Source organism: Caretta caretta, chromosome 1 (genome assembly GCF_965140235.1).
Source record: "Caretta caretta isolate rCarCar2 chromosome 1, rCarCar1.hap1, whole genome shotgun sequence".
Classification (NCBI taxonomy): domain Eukaryota; kingdom Metazoa; phylum Chordata; order Testudines; family Cheloniidae; genus Caretta; species Caretta caretta.
The window spans coordinates 192,147,434-192,171,212 of record NC_134206.1 but is presented as its reverse complement, the minus strand read 5'-3'; positions in this window follow the sequence as shown (position 1 = coordinate 192,171,212).

The following is a 23,779-nucleotide window of genomic DNA, read 5'->3' as shown; positions in this document are numbered from 1 at the left end:
GGATGTGGATAAATTGGAGAGAGTCCAGCGAAGGGCAACAAAAATGATTAGGGGTCTGGAACACATGAGTTATGAGGAGAGGCTGAGGGAGCTGGGATTGTTTAGCCTGCAGAAGAGAAGAATGAGGGGGGATTTGATAGCTGCTTTCAACTACCTGAAAGGGGGTTCCAAAGAGGATGGCTCTAGACTGTTCTCAATGTAAGCAGATGACAGAACGAGGAGTAATGGTCTCAAGTTGCAGTGGGGGAGGTTTAGATTGGATATTAGGAAAAACTTTTTCACTAAGAGGGTGGTGAAACACTGGAATGCGTTACCTAGGGAGGTGGTAGAATCTCCTTCCTTAGAGGTTTTTAAGGTCAGGCTTGACAAAGCCCTGGCTGGGATGATTTAACTGGGAATTGGTCCTGCTTCGAGCGGGGGTTGGACTAGATGACCTTCTGGGGTCCCTTCCAACCCTTATATTCTATGATTCTATGATTCTAAGAGGCCTGGAGAGGTCATCTATTCCGTCCCATCACATGGAGGCATGACCAAGTCCTAGACCACCACTGACAGACGTCTGTGTAACGTATTCTTATAAACCTCCAGTGATGGGGATTCCACAGCCTCCCTTGATAACCTCTTCTAGTACTTAACTATCCTTAGGATTTATAGTTAGAAAGTTTTTCCTATTGAACGTCTAACCTACATTTCCCTTTTGAATACATCCCTGGAGAAGAGGGTCACACTTTGTTAGATACATTTATAAATGGTTTAAAAGGGGTTAATAAATAATAGGTGTTACAGACAAAAGTAGGATGTATGCTTATAAACATCCTACTGGCTTATTGGACTCTAACCCTTGATTATTAGATGTTTGAATAAGTGATTAATTATTTATTAATGGATCCTCTTAATAAAAAGTGTGGCCAAAATGATATTTTGGTGGGTTTTTTTCATGAATGATCTGAGAACAGCAAAAAGGGCTACATTATAGGAATACTTTTATTGTAAATATTGTGATTAGCTTTAACTGTGAGCAATGCCACAAAGTCCTGCTCCTCCTCTTAGGTTTTGCTTACATATGGCAACAGCTGGACTAAGTAAAGGGGTCATTGACAGAAAGGTAAGGAGCAGGGTGAGCAATCAGAGAAAAACTCCTGGCTTTTACAGAGGCAAACTTACAAGGCTAACTTTCTCAGGAAAACCTTTCAAAATAATAATACATAACATTTAAATAATGGTGTTCATCTGTGGATCTCAAAACTTTTTTACAGAGAGGTAAATATCATTACTCCCATTTTACATGTGAATAAAAAGAGATGCAGAGAGGTAAGGAGGACTCTCTTTAGAGACAATTTGATCTTTATATTCTTGGTTCTTCTTTTCTGCCCCATATTCTTAATATTGCTATGGTTGTTCCCTTGAACTCTTCATGTTCTATTAGTATGTCTGTGTCTCCCTCCAAATGCTCCAGCAGTAAAGTCCTGCTTTTCACTGCTCCTAACTGGAAACATTAGAAAATATCTGTGTAACCAGAAACTGATCTTACAAATCATTAAAATCACCTTGAATGGAACAAAAGGACCCACTGGGTTTGAATAGTGAATAGCACATCTTACAATAAGGATGTGGCTTAATGATTGCATGGTAGCATTTGAAATGATAAAGGGTATTATTTGTGAAGCAATCTATTTTTGTTTGTTTTTTAGCAATAACTTCAGAAGCTTATTGTCCAAGCTCATTCTCCCCCTTCCACTGTCCAAACTTGTTTATGCTGAAATCCAAATTAATTCTCAATGGCTACCTATTTATAACATTTTATCTAAATGCTCCTAGAGTTTCTTAAAGCACAATATGAAGAGGATTATCTCTTTTCCTTGGAATAAGCTAACTGTCTTAAGGGGGAGGGGGGAGGGGGGAGGGAATCAGTAATTAGCTTACATTCTATTTAAACTCCCCTATTTAAATATTTGTTTAATTTCAAGAGTGAACTTTTCAAAGAATGAGTTGAGAATCAGGCTTATACACAGTGAAATTTGATATGGAAATATACCATTTATGTCATTAAAAGCAATAGTTAAATGTCTAAATCATGTTTAAATGCCACCTTTAATGAAAGCTATGTTCTTCATTCCTGAGACCGCCACCTACCCAAACATGCTTTCTTGCCCTCCCAAAAACAAAACAAAACAAAAAAACAACCCAACTCCACCCCCCTCCCCAAACCTTAAAACAAATCAAACAACCTTCCACCCCAAAAACCTAACCTCAGACCAAACAGGGACTTTTTCTTCCAAAAGGAAGGGTACCAGCCACTCCATGCAGTCCACTTGGACTTTGCTATTGCTATGGATTTTGAATGGAAAGCACTTGGATACTAAGAGTGATGTCCAGCAGTATAAATTCTTAAGAGATTCTACACAGCTCAGGTACACAGGAACACAGGGCAAAAAGGGGATTTGGTGACTTGTAGTTGTTAGGTACAGCAATTAAGTTTCATGAATTTCTAAAAGCCCTCAGTACTAGAGCTGGGTGAAATTTTTGAACAAATACTTTTCATTGAAAATGTCCATTTCAGGTCAACCAAAATTATTACTAAATTTGTGTCAAGTTCACTGAACACCTTTCAGTTGAAAGTTGAAATCTTTTGGTAATGTAAAAAATTTCTGTTTTTACTTTGAGGAATTTTGACAAAAGCAAAGAAGCTGCAAAACAGCAGCAGGAGGAGGAAGTGGTAGAGCTGCTTCCCCCCTTACAGGCTTTAGCCCAGTGGTTTGGGCACCGAGATGGGAGATCCAGGTTCAGTTCCTCTCTCTGCTTCATGAGAAGGTATTTGAACTTGGGTAGTCATGGCCAAATGACTATCCATTCCATTTTCGTCATGAATGGCTACAAATGACAATGGATCATCTCCGGGCAGAAAGCTAGTGAGAATGACTCTACAGTCTGGTAATTAGGGCTCTGAGATGGGAGACCCAAGTTCAAGCAGAACTCTTTTTACCTACAGCTTTTTTGTGTAGCAGATCTAAGAAGCTTTTCAACTAAATAGTTACACGTTTCTTTATTTTCATAGAGTGAGTTCTGTGTTACACTTTTCCTTCTGTATGGTGCACAAGACTGCTTTGTTCACTTAATTAGTAATAAAATACTAATTATGTATAGAACAAATATTGGTATGTCCTCAACTGGCTTAAAAGACTGCAAGCCTCAGTTTTAATAAACATTTCTGGTAATTAAATAAACCAGGGCCTTAGATTCTTAAAAAATGTGCCAGGCTTTGGCATACAGCTGAGCAGAGCTATAGATTTTGTTGACGTTGGCAGCACTGGAGATAGTGTTAATTGTCTGAAGGCGGGGGGGAAGCTCTAATACGCTTCTTTCTTGTGCTAATAGGACAGAGTTTTGCAATAGGAAAAATTAGTTACAGTGCAAGTAGGGGTGGTATCAGACTTGAAACTAGGAGGATGCAGTCATCTCAGGGGGCCTATAAATCCATTACCTGTTTATGTACAACATATTGCGTATAATATATGTAAGAAGGTACCAAGGGGATAAGGAAACAATTGCTTCAAAATATAAGCTAAATCAGGTTAGGCTAGATAGAGGGGCATATCTTCCCCCAACCCACATCATCCTCCAAGTGGTTGAAAGACCTGCCGTCTTCTCTCTCTTCCCAACTAGGGAGAGACAATACACCCCAGCTAACTGAGGCAGGGAGAGCAAAAGCAGTGATGAGCTGCTCTGCTACTAGGGTGCACTTCTTCACCTATATCTTCACATATGGTACAGCCCTATTATCTTCTCCCCATCTCCTGAGCAGGATGAGGCAACATGCTCCAACTCCATGTTTCAACATGCTCCATCCACATCTTGATGGGGGCTGTGAAAGCACTGGTGAGCTGCTCCACTCCCAGGGTGTGCTTCCCCATACCTCCGCCCACAAGGAAAGTGCTCAGATATCAGTTTTCAACTGGGTGAGGTTTTTGTTAGTAGTATGGAATAGACTGATCCAATGACTTCTCTGAGAGTTGATGGTGTTAGTGAATTTGTCTAGACTGGAGGAGCATTTATGGAACAATACTACAGTGAAATCTGTCTTAAGGGACTGATTAAATTTGGATGTTTATCTCCTATTTATTGATTTCTGTAGAGTTATAGTTTGGGGATTCCTTGAAGCAGGCTAGATTGGAAATGATCCAGGGTAGACTTTTTCAACGTTCCATCATGAAAGTTGTCTTAACTTTCTGTTGTAGTGGAGGTCAGCATTAAGTCAGGACACAGCCAATCACACACAGTCACACACATGACTTCTCATGTAGAAACACAGTATTAAAGGGAAGCAAAATATTAAGTGTCTGAAACACACCTAGATCCAGGTCTGGAAATATCCAGTTTCCAGCATATCTTTAAGCAGCCATATGTCATATAGTGGACAGAAATCTGTAATATCCCCTTTTTTGGTAGCTATCCCTTTTTTTAAGCAGAGGGAGGCAAAAAATAGTTTTGTTGGCTCACTCAACAATATAAAATCCTCCCCTGGTAATCATCTGCTAAACTGAAACATCTCATCACAGTACCTTCAGTTCTCTTTTGAAAAAACCTCTTTTGAATTCATTTTTAAGAGCTGCCTGGGCAGAAAAGCATGTGTTTTTGCTCAAAGCCTAAGCCTTGGAAATATCCACTGGGAAACCAGAAAATGACAAAGGCAAATGCAAGGCCTGACAAGGTTGTTTGTTCCTTTCCTGTGGAAGTCCTGAAAATTTCCAGAGACGTGAGGTTTAACAAAAAGACATTCCAGAATGGACTCGACAGTAGCCACCTGCAAATTTTGAGGAGAAAAACAAGGCAAGTCTGCTTTGATGTGCAAGGGGGACAAAGGAGATACTTGGTCATCCTTCCCTAAGGAAGTAAATGGCTAGCATGTTTGCTTCATGAAAAGAGGCGCCTTAACAAGTCTTGGTTGAAAATGCTAAAGAGAATTTTGGGTGAGATAAGCTTCTTTAGGGAGCAGGTTAACATGTCAGTTAGTCTCTGAAAAGTGGGTTATGATTTTGTTTTATAGGTAACCATTTGTTTCCAGTATTCTTGCTGAGTGGTGCTAAGTTCCTCCCATATCTCCCCAACCTTCAAGTTAGGAAATCATTTTGTGGTCAGCTTTTGTGGCTATATTTTTTAAAGGGATCCCAAAAAGGCCAAATTGGCACTGAGAAACTTCAGAAATATATTCCTTGCCTTGTTCCTAAGTACTTAGAATGCCAGCTGGATTTTTTTCCCTAATCAGTTTATATATTAAATAACTAAAGAAGGTAGAGGTTGTTTAATGTGCACTTCCAAACAAGAAAATATTATTCATAGCACTGCTGACACCACTTTATTTCTACATTTGCAGATGGAGGTAGGTGTTTAAGAAAAATTCCCATAGACTTCAACAGGGACAGAATTTTACTCCACAACTCTATCCCAAGTAGTCCTACTACAGAAACATTCGGGACAGTGAATTGTCTGTCATCTTTCTGCCTTTGTGGTAGATCAATGTTTATCTCTGAAGTGGTTGTGCCCTTTAATCCATGTTTAGTCCCTGTGTGTGTAAGTGACAGAAGATCTGCCTTTTGGAGTTTTTTTTTTTTAATTGAAAGTGAATCCCTTCAATAGGAAATAGTATTTATAATCACCTAGTAACGTTATTTTGGCTTTTGCCTACAAAAACAGCCCAAATCTATGTAGTGTTTTTAATTTGGGTAGACTGTGCATGTTGGGACGGAAAGGCTCCATGCCTGGCCTCGGATAGGGTGACCAGACAGCAAGTGTGAAAAATCAGGACCGGGGTAGGGGGTAATAGGAGCCTATATAAGAAAAAGACCCAAAAATTGGGACTGTCCCTATAAAATCGGGACATCTGGTCACCCTAGCCTTGGAGGAATGTCTTGAAAGCCAGGCTGGGGAGGTTTCTCCTCGTGTATCTCTTACATATTTGTAATTTAGTTTTGATTTAATGGCAATAAAATTTTTCTTCTGATGGCAGAACCTTACTGATATTATTCCTAAATTATTTCTGTTGGGTTACCCATCATTTTAAAGACTTACAATTAAGGGAGAAGAATAAGTATTATTTTAATGTCAGTTATGTAATATATACACCATATATGTCTGCTGTGATTTGCACTTATAAATTATGTCAATTGTCAAGGCTTATAAGATTAAATTGTGAGTTTCTACTAAGAAATTATTCTTAAACCCATTAATAATGGAGCTATAGAATGATGTATGTATTGACCAAAAATACACCTTGTTTTAAAAAATCTATTGTTCCCAAGTATTACTGATTTGAAGGTGACAAAATATCTACCTATTAGGCTTTAAGGTTTAATTTACCCCCCTCCCCCCATAATTAATCTTTCAAGGATGCAGCAGTGTTAGGTACTATTAGCTTATGTCTAGTGATGTAGTCTCACATAGAGTTCAGCAATTTCACTCAGGAAGCTGCACAGCACGTCAGGACCTGGAAATATGTTGGCGTGTAATGTCAAGACCTGACTCAATAAGCAGTTTTTCTTTTAGCCAAGAACAGTAGGATCAAAAACACCGAGGTGGTGAGCCCTTGGCACCTTTTGCCCTGAAACAACCAATCTCTTACTGCATGAACTAAATTTGCTACATCCTTCTTTCTCCATCATCTTAAATGGCTAGGGCCAAAGACACAGACACACATGCATGCACGCACACACGGAGATAGTGCAGAAAGATGTGATTTGAGAATTTCCACCATTTGCCTGTGTCTTGTGTATTAAGCTGTCAGGGAATATCTAAATCACTTCCTTTTCTGTCACTCTATCCTCCGACTACATCCTTCGAGACACAACACCATTCAGAAGCAACCACCAAAAAATACCCCTTAAAATGATATGTAAATCCTGCAATTCATCATGCCCTGTGTAGTACAGGTTTAATTCTTCCTGCTAGGCCTCAATCTGCTGAAACATTACTCTGATATATAGTACAAAAGCAGTAACAAAGATGTTCATATCAGCCCTTTGTGAGCTGGTGGCAGGGAGAGAAATCAATGAAGCCATGAGGACAATAGCTGCAGTTTAAACAGGCTGCAGAAATTTGCTAAGACGCAGACAAAAGGCCTATGTTGAAAAGGGGGCTGCAGTGGAATTCCTCGGGCTCCATTATGTTGCCGAAACAATCCTCACTTAGAGAGTGGATTTGCATCTCTAATAGAGTTCAGGCTCTGTTTGTGAAGGGCTTTCGCTAGGCCTGACCCCATCTCTCAAGATCACATTGATACCCAGCGCCTTGTCTCTCCCCTGTCCTGCACCACAGAGAGCAGTATCATGGGAAAATTCACTAACTTAAAAGAAGGCAAGAGGAAGGGGGCTGGGGGGAAACTAAAGGCTTGAGGCAGTTTTGGTGGTACTTAGCAGTGAAAATTACTTTGGCAAACAATAGAACCTACTGCTGGTAATTACAGCTAACAAGCTTCCCCCAACCCAAATGTGACACTTGGACTGATGTGAGAAAAGCTGATATAGGCCAAGCTTATTAAGACTGAAAGAAAGAAAGTAAGAAAGAAAAAAAACTCTTCCATATAAAAATACAGCACTTTGGACCCTGCAAATCCTGTAATCTAGTGTTACCAATTACCCATTAAAATAGAAAATGGGGCTGTAATATTTTAGGTCCTTTTTAGTGTGAGTCCAGCCATATGCTCTAATCTCAAGTAACTTTAACTGGGAAAATATTTTGTTTGATGCATGTACTCCTGTTTAAAAACAAAATATGGGAGGTACTTAATCCATCTTCTGATGGAGATGGACAACTTTCTTTTTTATACGACAGTATTAACCTTTTATCAACATTCATTTTTGCAGTTTGTAGCCTTCATAGTCGGACTCATTTTTTCAAAAGTGAAAATAGTAATGGAAACCTCATTCAACTAATAGAGTGTATAGATGCTATATATGCACTCTTTCCCTTCTGTCACCTGAAGTATAATTCAGTGTTAATATAAAATGCTATCTTCATAACAGAAGATGCTGTGAAGGTTTTAAAGTTATTGGAATGTTTTAAAATAAACTATTGCTATATTGGCTTCCCTAAGATTTGGCAGTGATTTTAAAGTATTATGTCAACCTTTTCAAAGTAGAGTAATTGCTTGTTTTCCAATTCTGCAAAGAGATGGAGCCCACCTGCACCCATCAGTTGGCAGGATCAGAGCTGTAGCCAAATAGTCTAATTTCCCTCCCATTCCCCAGAGATGCAGAGCATCCATAATTCTCATAAAGGAATTTATATCCTCTGACCCAACTGTGAAGGGGCATTCACTCCACACCAGCACCAATGGGGTTAAAGTTGCAAGAGAGGCCAATTAGCCTCATGCTGCAGGTCCTGGAGAGCTAAGGGACCATGAAGCTGATTGAAAATGAAGATCACCTGGGCAGGAACAGGTGGGGCTTCTCTAATGTCTAGAAGCTGAGGGTAGAGCAGGGAGCTGCAGTGAGGTAAGCCTGTAGTCATGCTCCCTGATAAAAGGGGGAGAGTAGGAGCCAGCAAGGAAAGGTAGGAAGCAGCCCTGGGAAGGGGCAGTAAGGACCAAGAGGGATAGACCTGATCTGCTGGTTTGAGGGTCGTTGGACTGGAACCTGCCGTAGAGGGTGGGCCCAGGTTCCCCGACAAGTCATGGCAAGAGTGGTACAATCAGCACAGTGGAGATGGAGCCTGCCTGAGACTTAGGGGAAGGAGACTCTGATAATCCCCAGAAGGGGCAGATGATGGTGATTTGGCTATACAACTAAGCCAGGAAGAAGATGTGCTGCAGCAGCTCTGGACTAGAGAGAGAGCGAGCAGCTGCAGAACAATGGGCTTGGGTCAATGGGCTGAATGACTGCCAGACAGGGTGTGGCCAGTGGCGAGCTAATTCCCCACATGAGCCACAAGGGGAGACAGCCAAGTGGTGAGTAGCAGACCTCCTGACACCAACTCTTTTTCTTCTACTAGAATGAAAGTGCACCCTGCAGGTATTGAAAGCGTTTCTAGCAACGTTTTTTTTGCTTGAGGAAGCGTGCTCACAATTAGCTATGTAGTTTTGTAACTTGACGATCTCTTTGGGTCCGCTGCTGGTTCTGAATGTCCGGCTAGCTGTGATTCAAGTGCCTTCCTAATCATTGAGCTTGTCAAGAAGTTAGTTTCCTTTTCTGTCCACCCCGATGCAGATCTTGATACATGATCCAAGCCTTTGTCTCACCAAAGTTGAATTACTTTAATGAGCTTTGCATGGGACCAAACCTGAAGATCATTCAGTCCCTACAAAGTGCAGATGCTAAATTAATCATCCTTGCCCAATTTGATCAGGTAGTGCCTCTTTTGAATCTTTCAGCTAGCCCCCCCGCCCCCAATCCACTATTACATCAGATAAAAGTTTCATCATCATCTTCAAAAATGTAAATCCTGTCCACATTTAAGTCCCTCCTAAAGATCCAGTTCTGTCAGGCTGTCTACAGCAAACTATATTGCCTTGAATACAAGTTGTATATTTTGCCTGTTGTTCCCATATCCTTGCCCATAACCTCTTGCCATTCCTTGCATTGTGAGCTCCTCTGAGCAGGGACTGTCCTCCTGGAGTGTTTAGCCTGCAGTATGCACTACCATAAATAATTATAACACACAGATCCATCCTGAAGTTGAAGATAGTACAGAAATTGGCAACCCACTTACTAAAGGACATATCACACAGAGCATATTACATCTGTGCTCCATGATCTGTATTTAGCTGCCAGCTGACTTCTAATCCCTGGTCTACACTAGAACTTTAGGTCGAATTTAGCAGCGTTAAATCGATGTAAACCTGCACCCGTCCACATGATGAAGCCCTTTATTTTGACTTAAAGGGCTCTTAAAATCGATTTCCTTACTCCACCCCTGACAAGTGGATTAGCGCTTAAATCGGCCTTGCTGGCTCGAATTTGGGGTACTGTGGACACAATTAGACGGTATTGGCCTCCGGGAGCTATCTCAGAGTGCTCCATTCTGACCGCTCTGGACAGCACTCTCAACTCAGATGCATTGGCCAGGTAGACAGGAAAAGAACCGTGAACTTTTGAATCTCATTTCCTGTTTGGCCAGCGTGGCAAGCTGCAGGTAACCATGCAGAGCTCATCAGCAGAGGTGACCATGATGGAGTCCAAGAATTGCAAAAGAGCTCCAGCATGGACCGAACAGGAGGTACGGGATCTGATCGCTGTTTGGGCAGAGAAATCCGTGCTATAAGAACTCCGTTCCAGTTTTCGAAATGCCAAAACCTTTGTCAAAATCTCCCAGGGCATGAAGGACAGAGGCCATAACAGGGACCCGAAGCGGTGCCGCTTGAAACTTAAGGAGCTGAGGCAAGCCTACCAGAAAACCAGAGAGGTGAACGGCCGCTCCGGGTCAGAGCCCCAAACATGCCGCTTCTATGATGAGCTGCATGCCATTTTAGGCGGTTCAGCCACCACTACCCCAGCCGTGTTGTTTGACTCCTTCAATGGAGATGGAGGCAACAAGGAAGCAGGTTTTGGGGACGAAGAAGATGATGATGATGATGAGGTTGTAGATAGCTCACAGCAAGCAAGCGGAGAAACCGGTTTTCCCGACAGCCAGGAACTGTTTCTCACCCTGGACCTGGAGCCAGTACCCCCTGAACCCACCCAAGGCTGCTTCTTGGACCCGGCAGGTGGAGAAGGGACTTCCGGTGAGTGTACCTTTTAAAATACTATACATGGTTTAAAAGCAAGCATGTGAAAGGATTACTTTGCCCTGGCATTCGCGGCTCTCCTGGATGTACTCCCAAAGCCTTTGCAAAAGGTTTCTGGGGAGGGCAGCCTTTTTGCGTCCTTCATGGTAGGACACTTTACCACTCCAGGCCAGTAACACGTACTCGGGAATCATTGTACAACAAAGCATTGCAGTGTATCTTTGCTGGCGTTCAAACAACATCCATTCTTTATCTCTCTGTGCTCTCCTCAGGAGAGTGAGATATAATTCATGGTCACCTGGTTGAAATAAAGTGCTTTTCTTCAGGGGACACTCAGAGGAGCCCGTTCCTGCTGGGCTGTTTGCCTGTGGCTAAACAGAAATGTTCCCCGCTGTTAGCCACGGGGAGAGGGGAGGATTGAGGGGGTAGCCACGCGATGGGGGGAGGCAAAATGCGACCTTGTAACAAAAGCACATGTGCTATGTATGTAATGTTAACAGCAAGGTTTACCCTGAAAGAGTGTAGCCACTGTTTTATAAAATGTGTCTTTTTAAATACCGCAGTCCCTTTTTTTCTCCACCAGCTGCATGTGTTTCAATGAACACAGGATCTTCTCCTTCCCAGAGGCTAGTGAAGATTAGAAAGAAAAAAAAAACTCACTCGAGATGAAATGTTCTCCGAGCTCATGCTGTCCTCCCGCACTGACAGAGCACAGACGAATGCATGGAGGCAAATAATGTCAGAGTGCAGGAAAGCACAAAATGACCGGGAGGAGAGGTGGCAGGCTGAAGAGAGTAAGTGGTGGGCTGAAGACAGGGCTGAAGCTCAAATGTGGCAGCAGCGTGATGAGAGGAGGCAGGATTCAATGCTGAGGCTGCTGGAGGACCAAACCAGTATGCTCCAGTGTATGGTTGAGTTGCAGCAAAGGCAGCTGGAGCACAGACTGCCACTACAGCCCCGTGTAACCAACCGCCCTCCTCCCCAAGTTCCATAGCCTCCACACTCAGATGCCCAAGAACGCGGTGGGGGGGCCACCGGCCAACCAGCCACTCCGCCACAGAGGATTGCCCAAAAAAAAGAAGGCTGGCATTCAATAAATTTTAAAGTTGTAAACTTTTAAAGTGCTGTGTCGCATTTTCCTTCCCTCCTCCACCACCCCTCCTGGGCTACCTTGGTAGTCATCCCCCTATTTGTGTGATGAATGAATAAAGAATGCATGAATGTGAAGCAACAATGACTTTATTGCCTCTGCAAGCAGTGATCGAAGGGAGGAGGGGAGGGTGGTTAGCTTACAGGGAAGTAGAGTGAACCAAGGGGTGGGGGGTTTCATCAAGGAGAAACAAACAGAACTTTCACACCGTAGCCTGGCCAGTCATGAAACTGGTTTTCAAAGCTTCTCTGATGCGTACCGGGCCCTCCTGTGCTCTTCTAACCGCCCTGGTGTCTGGCTGCGCGTAACCAGCAGCCAGGCGATTTGCCTCAACCTCCCACCCCGCCATAAACGTCTCCCCCTTACTCTCACAGATATTGTGGAGCACATAGCAAGCAGTAATAACAGTGGGAATATTGGTTTCGCTGAGGTCTAAGTGAGTCAGTAAACTGCGCCAGCGCGCCTTTAAACGTCCAAATGCACATTCTACCACCATTCTGCACTTGCTCAGCCTGTAGTTGAACAGCTCCTGACTATTGTCCAGGCTGTGTATGGCTTCATGAGCCATGGCATTAAGGGGTAGGCTGGGTCCCCAAGGATACATATAGGCATTTCAACATCCGCAACAGTTATTTTCTGGTCTGGGAATAAAGTCCCTTCCTGCAGCTTTTGAAACAGACCAGAGTTCCTGAAGATGCGAGCGTCATGTACCTTTCCCGGCCATCCCACATTGATGTTGGTGAAACGTCCCTTGTGATCCACCAGAGCTTGCAGCACTATTGAAAAGTACCCCTTGCGGTTTATGTACTCGGCGGCTTGGTGCTCCGGTGCCAAGATAGGGATATGGGTTCCGTCTATGGCCTCACCACAGTTAGGGAATCCCATTGCAGCAAAGCCATCCACTATGACCTGCACATTTCCCAGGGTCACTACCCTTGATATCAGCAGATCTTTGATTGCGTGGGCTACTTGCATCACAGCAGCCCCAACAGTAGATTTGCCCACTCCAAATTGATTCCCAACTGACCGGTAGCTGTCTGGCGTTGCAAGCTTTCACAGGGCTATCGCCACTCGCTTCTCAACTGTGAGGGCTGCTCTCATCTTGGTATTCATGCGCTTCAGGGCAGGGGAAAGCAAGTCACAAAGTTCCATGAAAGTGCCCTTATGCATGCGAAAGTTTCGCAGCCACTGGGAATCGTCCCAGACCTGCAACACTATGCGGTCCCACCAGTCTGTGCTTGTTTCCTGAGCCCAGAATCGGCGTTCCACAGCATGAACCTGCCCCATTAGCACTATGATGCATGCATTGGCAGGGTCCATGCTTTCAGAGAAATCTGTGTCCATGTCCTGATCACTCACGTGACCGCGCTGATGTCGCCTTCTCGCCCGGTATCGCTCTGCCAGGTTCTGGTGCTGCATATACTGCTGGATAATGTGTGTGGTGTTTAATGTGCTCCTAATTGCCAAAGTGAGCTGAGCGGCCTCCATGCTTGCCTTGGTATGGCGTCCGCACAGAAAAAAGGCGCGGAACGATTGTCTGCCGTTGCTCTGACGGAGGGAGGGGCAACTGACGACATGGCTTACAGGGTTGGCTTCAGGGAGCTAAAATCAGCAGAGGGGGTGGCTTTACATCAAGGAGTATTTCAGGCAGGACTTCACGGAGGGTTCCAATAAGAAATGGTGCACCTAAGTTATTGTTCTTATTGGAACAAGGAGGTTAGTCTGGCCTCTGATTGATACATGGCTAGATTTACCTCGCTGCACCTTCCCTGTGAGTGACTGCAGTGTGACCTAGAGGAATGAGTCCCCTAGACGGGGGAGGAGGCAAATAAGTACAAAACAAATCTGGTCTATTTCTTGTTTTGATCCACTCCATCTATCTTTTACATCTTTGGCTGGCAGCAGACGGTGCAGAAGGACTGCATGCCATCCACATCTCATGGCTGCTCGGCAGAAGATGGTGCAATAGGACTGCTAGCAATCCGTATTGCCTGCCTGCTCACCATAAGACGGTTCAATAGGACTGACTGCAGGACTAAAGAGAATGACCTGGTCAAGTCACTCCAAATTTAGCCCCTGCACCCATGTCTGTCCAGGCGCTCGTGGCCGACGTGGCCAGGAGCACCTCGGACATGACGATGACGGCTACCAGTCGTACTGTACCGTCTGCTGCCACAAGGCAAGGGGTTGCTGCTACTGTGTAGCAATGCAGTACCGCGTCTGCCAGCACCCAGGAGACATAGGGTGACGGTTACCTGAGCGGGCTTCATGCTTGCCATGGTATGGCGTCTGCACAGGTAACTCAGGAAAAAAGGCGCAAAATGATTGTCTGCCCTTGCTTTCACGGAGGGAGGGAGGGAACGGGGGCCTGACGATATGTACCCAGAACCACCCGCAACAATGTTTTAGCCCCATCAGGCATTGGGATCTCAACCCAGAATTCCAATGGGCAGCGGAGAATGCGGGAACTGTGGGATAGCTACCCTCAGTGCGACGCTCCAGAAGTCGACTCTAGCCTCGGTACCGTGGAAGCACTCCGCCAAGTTACTGCACTTAATGCACTTAGAGCATTTTCTGTGAGGACACACACACTCGAATATATAAAACCGATTTCTAAAAAACCGACTTCTATAAATTCGACCTTATTCCGTAGTGTAGACATACCCTTCGTGAAGTTGTTTTCAATCTAACATCCTACATGGTTTGGACCTTGGCCTGGTATTGAAGGTGTGGTCTACTGGTTCAAATGTATCAGAGCTGGTGCCAGCTCAACATTCTTGGTGTTGAGTCCTTGGCTGTGGAATCAATTTCTCATCTGCCAAAAGCCTGGTTCTGACAACCTTCAGATCATGCTTCAAGGCTATTTGGACATGTTTATAGATGACAAATCTACAGTCATCATGAATTCATAGGACTGTAGCCTGTTCTTTCACCAGTGTAAACATCAATTAATTCTTTTGCCTTCAACGAAGTGATGTTGGTTTTACATTGGTGTAAATGAGTTCAGAAATTGGCCCAAAGTTTTTGACGACCCAAAGTTTTTGACTACATATTAAAGACTCATGGAACGTTTGTATCTAGCTAGGATGTAAAGGGTTTTCTAGGCATTGTAACTCAATGAAATACTGATGTGATCAGGGATACTCAATGAGTTAGCCACATTCTGTAACCAGCATTGAAATCAGTAGGGATGCCTTGGTGTAACTAAAAGCAGGATTTGGCCTGAACTTCATTTTTTAAAGGTCAATTTGTACTTTACATTTGATTTCAGCATAATTATGGATTCTTAATGAACTTTTACTATGCAGAATGAACACACTGTTTGTCTCTGTATGGCATTTTGTTTGTTGATAAATTACACAGTGTGCATGGCACAATATTAAGTGCCATTTTGTAGATTTTTTTTCTTTTAAAAACAGGTCCAGTAATCTGTCCTTTCCTTTCTGTTTCAGAATGATGTTGTTATATTTTTAAGATGGAATCTCACTGTTGTGCATAATTGTAATTATGTAAAAAAGGTTACTGCCTATCTTAAACTTAAAAAGCCAAAGGCAAATGGCTGTGATCTAGTTTTAATATGATGACAATGAATTCAAAAAGATTGGGGCTTGTAGACTTAGGTTTTTTCTGCTGAGCCTTTCTGTAACATTTCTAAACACTCCTGATTTCTATTAATCTTCCTAATACAGTTTGGGTGGGCGGGATTGACCAATTATTTTTTCAGCTTTATTCATCTCCCATATATTGTAATCACTAAGAAAATATGATCAATTGATCAGATATAAATGCAGAAATGCATAATTGGTCAGAAGTTGACATTTTTTGTAGAAACATAAGAATCACCATATTATATCAAACTAATGATCCATTTATTCTAGTGTCTTTTCTTAACAGTAGCCAACAGCAGACAGTTCAGAGGGATGTCTAAGATGCCTCATGATGGATAATTGTGCCATGAGCTATCCACATGGGAGGTTTCCTCCTAAATACCAAGCAGTTAGTGATTGGCTTATGCCATGAAGCAGAAGGGTTTATCACACACACTGTTTAATTACATATCTTACAGATGTGACTGTTCTTATTATCCATGTTAAAATGAAACTTTCCTTGATTCCAGTGAAGCTCTTGATCTCTGTTATGTCTTGTGGCAATGAGTTTCACAGATTAACTGTGCATAGTGTTTTCTTTAAGCTTTAAAATTTCCCGTTCACTTTCATTTGTTGTTCTCTTGATTTGAATTATAAAAAAAGGTAAATAGGAGCACCCAGTCCACCATCTCAACACTACTATTTCATATACCGCTATTATGTGTCCACTTTAAACTATATTGGCCTAATTTTTTCCATCTCCCCTTATTTACTGGAAGCATGGAAAGACTCCCAAATTTCATTAATCTGTCCTTTAAAGTTAAATGACTCCTAAGAAGAACATTATACCCCCAACTGAAGAGTTTTATTAACCTTCTCTTTCCCCAAACACTCAGAGTTCAACTCAAAAGTTGACTTCATACCCATGCCCCTCTGGTCTGCTGAGGTCAACTTGCTAGTTCTCTTGTTGGCTTCTAAAGTATGTACCTTCATATGTTACTTACTTTCAGAGCTAACTGGAAAAGGAAATTCACATTTAGCATGACATTCCAGGTCATCAATATGTCATTTCATTCTGCACTGGAATAAAACGTTTCCATCCCAGAATTTCTGGCAATATAGAGCAATCAGTTGGCTGGCAAACTATCTGGATGACAGATAAGCAGGTGGGCTGCAAGATTCCCCTGCAACCTGGAAGGGATCCAGGGAATTGCCAACCTGCCCACTTGCCGCGTTTCCATCAAAAGTTTTGACAGAATTAATACATTCCCTTGGACAAATTAAACTCCATCAAATCAACATTTTCTGATTGAAAGCTATTCTGTCTCAAAATGTTCATCTAGCACTACTTACTTCATGAATTAATGTTTGTCGTATATGTTTGTCTTCAGGGCTGTGACCATCTCAGGTATTTGCATAGCACTGCACAGTGGTATTATGATAGTCACTGGGGCCTTTGGGTGCTACTGCAGTACAAATTTGAGATAAGAGCAATGCAGAAACTACTTACCATTTGCTTTTATTAGTAACTGAGAGGAGCAGCTGCTTTCCCACTTAACAAAATGCCCTCTGCACTGGAGCTAGGTGGGCTTAGATTTTTCCACCTCTCAAATTTTTTCAAGAGTTTGGAAATGTTTTCCCTTTCTCAAATCGGGACAAGAAGTCAACATTTTGAAAATATTCACAAACTGAAAAACAGAAACTTTTTAAATTTTCAGACAATCAAAATGTTTCATTTTGATCATTTCAAAACATTTCATCTTGAATTTGGTCTTTTTTCATTATACTTTTTTTCGGTCAAATTAGTTTACATTTCTAAACAAAAGTATGTTGAACCGGAAAAAACATTGCTGAAATGTTTTGACAATTTTGAAACTTTTTTCTCGACTTTGGAAATGTGTCAAATCCAGCCTTGTTTCTAACATTTTCAGTTTTAACAAATCTGCATTTGTGATTTGAAAAAAACAGTCAAAAAACTCCCGACCAGCTCTACTCTTTGCTGTTTCAGTCCGCCAACGTTGCTAGCCAATTTGAAGTGGACTCTGCAATTTGCTTGCGTAAGTTACATAAGTTGGAGAGTAGCTTCTGCATCACATGATCAGACCAGTATCTTCACCCTTTTCAATGGTAAAGTATGTAGCATGATTATCTCTTTCTTCAGAGTACTCCTCTTGATAGACTGATGAGTCACCCTGTAAAGTACTACTCTTATTTATATTTTGCTGCTATTGTGAAGCTATTTATTTCATGTCATCTGGCTACAAATGCAATTCACTAATAATAATTCCTAGTTGTTTTCATCAATACACCGCAAATGCTTTACAAAGGGAGATAGTGTAAATGGTGGGTTGTCTGCAACTTGAAGTCTTTAAATTATGATTTGAGGATTTCATTAACTCAGTCAGAGGTTAGGGGTCTAATACAGGAATGGATGGGTGAGGTTCTGTGGCCTACAACGTGCAAGAGATCAGACTAGATGATTGTGATGTTCCCTTCTGACCTTAGCCTGAGTCTAAGTATCATCCCCATTTTGCAGATAGGGGAAACTGAGGCACAGAGAGGGGAAGTGATTTGCCCAAGGTCAATCAGGCCAGTGGCAGAGCCAGGAGTAGAACTGAGGTCTCCTCTCCTACCTCCCAGTTAAGTGCTCTGTCCTCTAGGTCACACTGCCTGTTGAATCACATCATGCCCACTAATTACATCACACCTTTCTACTAAGTGACTGTATCCAAATCTCATTATGAAGCTTCACCTCTCTGTAGGAAAAAAACAACTTGTTGGAATTATATCTGGCTAGAGTCCCACAATGAGGGAGCTTGTCCTCCCACCAGTGTTTTGTAGTGTTGGTTGTAATCTTAGGCTGCTATTCCAAGGAAGAACTATTGCCCCATTTGACCCATCACACAACATGCTGAATGCAGTATTCCCACTGCATTCGTATTTAGCTATAACCAGGGTAAACACTGGAAGCAAACAAGTGAGATATAATGGCCTCCATGCAGCTGGCTGCAGACACACTCCTTATCCCAGTGTTTCCCATAGTTTTCAAAGCTGAGGCCACCTCCAGGAAGATGAAACTACTTGCAGCTGCCTTGTAACCCTGCCATGTGATGATAAAGGCCTATGGATCTTAAAGTAGGCATCTTCCATATTCTCCTGGATAATCCTTTGTGCCGTTCCTCTACCTCCATTTGGGAAGCACTGGCATAGATGTTCATCATATGATATGTCTGTTCCTTTTTTATACAGTTAACTATTTCACTGCTCAAAACATCTTGATATTCAAAGTATCAACATCGGCACTTTAGCCAATTGGCACTTTAGTTCATTGAATGAAGAGGGGAGGTGACACCACACAAGGGTTTTTTAAGGCTCTCTGGAAACTTAGCCCAGCATCTACATCAGTTGCTTAGAGTTTTGAAAATTTTCTTTACAACCGTAATGGTGAAAGGATAATCTTCTGACATTAAAGCTGAGACTCAGAAGAATGAGAGAAGTCTGGCTGGCTGTGCTGCTCAAGCTAGTCTGAAGGTGTATCCCACCTTTAGGTAACTCAGACTTAACAAACCTGGGTAGCAATTGGATAAGAGAAAAGCCTTCTTATATCTGTTTGCTTCCATTCCCATCCCAGAAAGAGAACCAGGTCACAGTCCTCTCTCCAGACAAAACCAGAGCAGCTGCTACTAAACAGATCACTGAAACGTAAGGGGAATTTACGTGTGAAGGGTGGCATCTTTTTCACTTTGCCTCTCCCTCTCTCCATCCCTCTTGAAATGTGACAGTTACCCTATGGCTCAATTAACTGTCAGTTTCCAAGTTTTTAAATTAAACTCCCTTAAGCTGTATAACATAAGGAAAATAAGCACATAGAAATTTTATAGCGATATAACTTGGTTTTCAAACCTTGCCTGATAAAACTTTGAGAAATTAACTATACCAGTGGTCTTCAACCTTTTTTCATTTGCAGACCCCTAAAACATTTTGAATGGAGGTGCAGACACCTTGGGAAATCTTAGACATAGTCTGCAGTTGAAAACCCCTGTTCTATGGTAATGATAACCTTTTGTGGATCCCTTACACATAGTCTGCAGACCCTCAGGGGTCTGCAGGACCACAACTTTAAAACCACTTAACTACATTATCATTGATAAGTATCACCTGGATTCTATTTGACAGTCCAGTACTATCTATTCACATGGTTTTCCATTTCATATGAAGATCCCAAAGAATTTTACCAAGTGCTCACAACACTTCTGTATTAGTTTTATACCTTTTTATAGGTGGTTATACTGAGGGACAGAGAATGTGGTTAAGAAGTCTGCCTAAAGTCACACCACAGTTAAGTGAATAGCTAGTATTAGAGCCCAAAAAACCTGATTCCCTTTTCTTCCCTTTACTCTCTACCAGTTTTTCATAGCGATGTTTTACCTAAGTCCTAAAACTACCAAATTCTTTTAGCATGATTAATAGTCTGCTTATTAAGAAAGGCCCTGGGAATAGCGTAGTTGAGGTGCTAAACCTAGCTCTTGCTGATGCTATCAGTTCCCTTTCAGAAGCACAAACTTTCACTAGATATTACTCAAAATATTTCCCCCCCCCCCAAACTTAAATTCTTTCATAAAGGGGAAAAAGTGAGATTTCAGGCAATTCTGTTTTATCCAGTCACTGAAGCCACTGGTTCTAAATGGTGATCCACTTAGTATTAACAGGGATTGACAAACTAGAGTGACCCAACCTTTGGCTCCCAACAGGCCTTTTTGAGAGGTCTGCCTAGACCTAAGCCGCAGAAGTCACATTGTGACATTTGGGATAATGAGGCCAGAGGCCAAACTTCCCAATCTCATAAGTGAGCACCTCCACTTTTGGAACAGTGCTCTCTAAAGGGTCTGCTAAACTCTTCAAAGCATCCCAGGAACTTCTGGCCATACACACTGATGGATGCAATCAAGTGCTCTGATCACTGCTCCACTAATTATATTTAAATACATTCCCCACTCTATCAAGAGACTTGATGGCATTTGAATCTCTGGATCATCTTCCTACTGTCGAATACATGAGGAAGGTTGACAGCCAAAAGTGGGTCTCTGCGGAGATGGGAGAAGAACATGCTTTAGAAGACCTCTATCCTTTACTCCTTGTGGTAGAAGATAGAATTCTCTCTCATATACTCTCCAACCAAAGTTATGTGAGTGGTTGTGAAGAATCTACTGTGACATTAAGACATGTAAATGTTAAACCCAAATTCACTTGAATATATGTCATATCCCCAATCTGAATTCTACAAACTTATGAGTTTTGGGATCTATTTACAACATTCCTATGATTGGCTATTCAAGCCTTTGACTGTGCATCTGAACTTGTTAGCCTGTTGATTTTCCTACATCAAAAATATTTTTTTAGGTCACTATTTATATATATTTATAGTTGCTTAGGTCATTTTATGAGGCTTGTAAGGTATTTGTGCACAAACCTACAGTGAACTATAAACTAGGGCACCTACAAATACTGTGTGTGCTTTTTTAAAGGCACTGAAAAAATATGTATTGAACAGTATGACGGTAAATAGTGACTGAAACAAGCATTCAGCAGGAGTTTCCACTCCATGTTTAAAAAAAAAAGTTAAAGGCCCATATGTTCTGGGTACTGTTTGATTATACTATTCCATTACTAGAAATAGTGTATTTGTTGTTATTTTCACAGGCAAAGGATGGGCAACTTGTAGCCAAAAGAGTGACCGCTCCTTAAGAAAATGTTAGGAGAAGTCTCTCTTCACACTAGTAACATGTAACCTCCAATAACATCAAATGGTGTTTTACGCTCCCATGAAGAGGGCAGGTTTGTTACAAAGTAACCTTTAAGATCCAAATAATGTGCTGGAATTACATGTTCTGCAACAAAGACTAGGTTGATTTTTGCATTGTAATCTGGCTGTGACAGAGTCAGGCTGATCCCCAAAAATGCGCTTACCAAGAGACTTTTGATTGCAGTGAAACCCGTATTTCAGATAGTCCTGCACTGCAGCATAACCTCTGGAACACTGAATCTTCAGGGCTGACTAAAGATCTAAAGATGCATTGCAATAAAAAGGAAATATGCATCCTTCGAGGGTACAGGTTTTATCATTTGACCATCTCCTTTCTTCCTGGAGTATACTGTAATCACTTGCAGCATTTTCTGTTACGGTACATAGATTTAAAGGAAAAGTTTCATTCAATGTCAAAAATGGACTAAATGTAGGAGTCCTCACTCAGTCAATACTTCCCATTGACTTAGAGTGAGAACTATAAAATTTGTTTCAATATGATCATCTTACACGTTTTTCAAGTGAACAATACATAAGGGTATAGAAAACGTTACTTGATTTTCATTGATTGAAAAATTGTCTTCCTTGGTTTTATCCTTTCTCTCCTCCTCTTCCCCCGAGTATATATATGGTGTGTTCCAGTAATTGGCTGCTAGCGGAAATCAGGAACTTCTAACTTTTGACAAAGTAATTGGAACTGCCCGACCAGTTACAAAGTTGGATGGCCTAGAATCAATGTAGAGCTTTCTGGTGACAACAATAGGTATTTCATTCTGCAGTGGTGGCAGTTACTTAACTTGTCTTCTAATACAGAGTTATTTCTGCCATAGCTATCTGAATAATACACTTCGGGATTGAATTAATTCAATCCAATCTCTTGTAATCATAGGATCAGGAAGAGGAGAAAGAATTACCTTTGGAGTCTTCCATGCAGTACCACACCAAAGCAAAGTCAAATAATAAAATTATTATGACATATTTCATTCCATGCCAGACTCCATTTCTGCAATAAAAATAAGTTATGAGACATGTTCTTGCAGCTGGTTTGGGATCAAAGAAATTCAGCAGCTTTGTATTTGTAAATGTCATTTCCTCTGCCTTTCCTTTTTCATAACTGAAAACTGGTGATTTAACTTGGGAACTTATAGGTAAAGCTGGTAGCAACAAGAACTGCTAAGGTTGTCTAACATTTTTTGTTGTGTATACAAACAATGATGTACCTTTAGCCTGTATTTTTATTGAAGATTTGAAACAGCTACTAGTAGAGTGAAATATGAGCCATTTGCTTAAGACACAAGATCCTTGCATTACAAATAAATCCTATAAAATAACTTCAGTTTGTTTATATTTGGATATAAACGTCCTAATTAAGGATCAGATTCTGTGGCCCTTAACTAAACATTCTATAGAAATTCTGTGTTAAGAGTCATAGAGCTTAAGAGCTGTGGGACTCTTGGGTTTTTTAAAGCCACATAATTTGGCCCCAGGTTACTCTTACAAAGTTTTAAGGTTTATTTTTTTTTAATTGCTAAGAGCAGAGTAGCTTTCACCAGTGCTTTCATTTTGCTGAAGCCAAACTATTCATTTAACTCTCTTGTCCTGAATTTAGCCCTGTTCATGCATTAGCTAATTATTCAAAAAACAGTTTCTGATTTTCTTTGTACTCACATTTGTCTAATAGTTTGCATGAGTAATTCAGACTATAGGTTGTTTGGTTTGACTATTTCTATTGTGTATTTTGCTTGCAAGGTGTCACAAGGCAAGGCTTCTGCTATGTACTTGGATGAATGAGTCATTTTAAAAAAGACTAACAAACTCAAGAAAAAGTAATCTTTTAAAATTCATGAAACTTTTATAGGAGACAGTGTGGACTAGTGGTTGGAGGGCTGGGATGGGAACTAGGAGATCTGGGTTCTATTACTGGCTCTGTCACTGGCTCTATTGGGTCACGTTGGGCAAGTCCCTTCACCTTCCAGTACCTCAGTTTCCCCATCTGTAAAATGGAAAGAATAATACTGACCTCCTTCATAAAGTGGTTTGAGATCTACTGATGAAAATTGCCATGTACGTGGCATTAAAATTTTCAGAATTTCTGAGGTGATTGTCTGACTACTTCCAATTAATTTGAGTGCAAATCAGAGCAATCCAAAATGTACTTTGGTTTGCAACAATTTTACCAAATCGACTTTTTGGCTGCTTTTGTGCTAAGCCTCTCCTGGAGGAAGATTAGAACAGATGAAATGTGGCCTTTTGACCCTATTTTCACAAACTACATCTTCTCTGGGTAGGCAAGACCTGTTTAAACAGGTACATAGAATATTTAACATAACACAAGTTAAAACAAAAACCTGTTGAGTGGAGCGCTATTCTGACACGTGTTCTTGCAAAGAAGGCAGGGTGGTTTCTGTGTTTATTACATCAATGACCATTTGTAACATGCGCCAATCTATTAATGTAAAATAACCTAAAATAGATTTGTGGGTTTTGTTGCCCCGCCTTACAAATACTATTGTGTGTCTAAGACT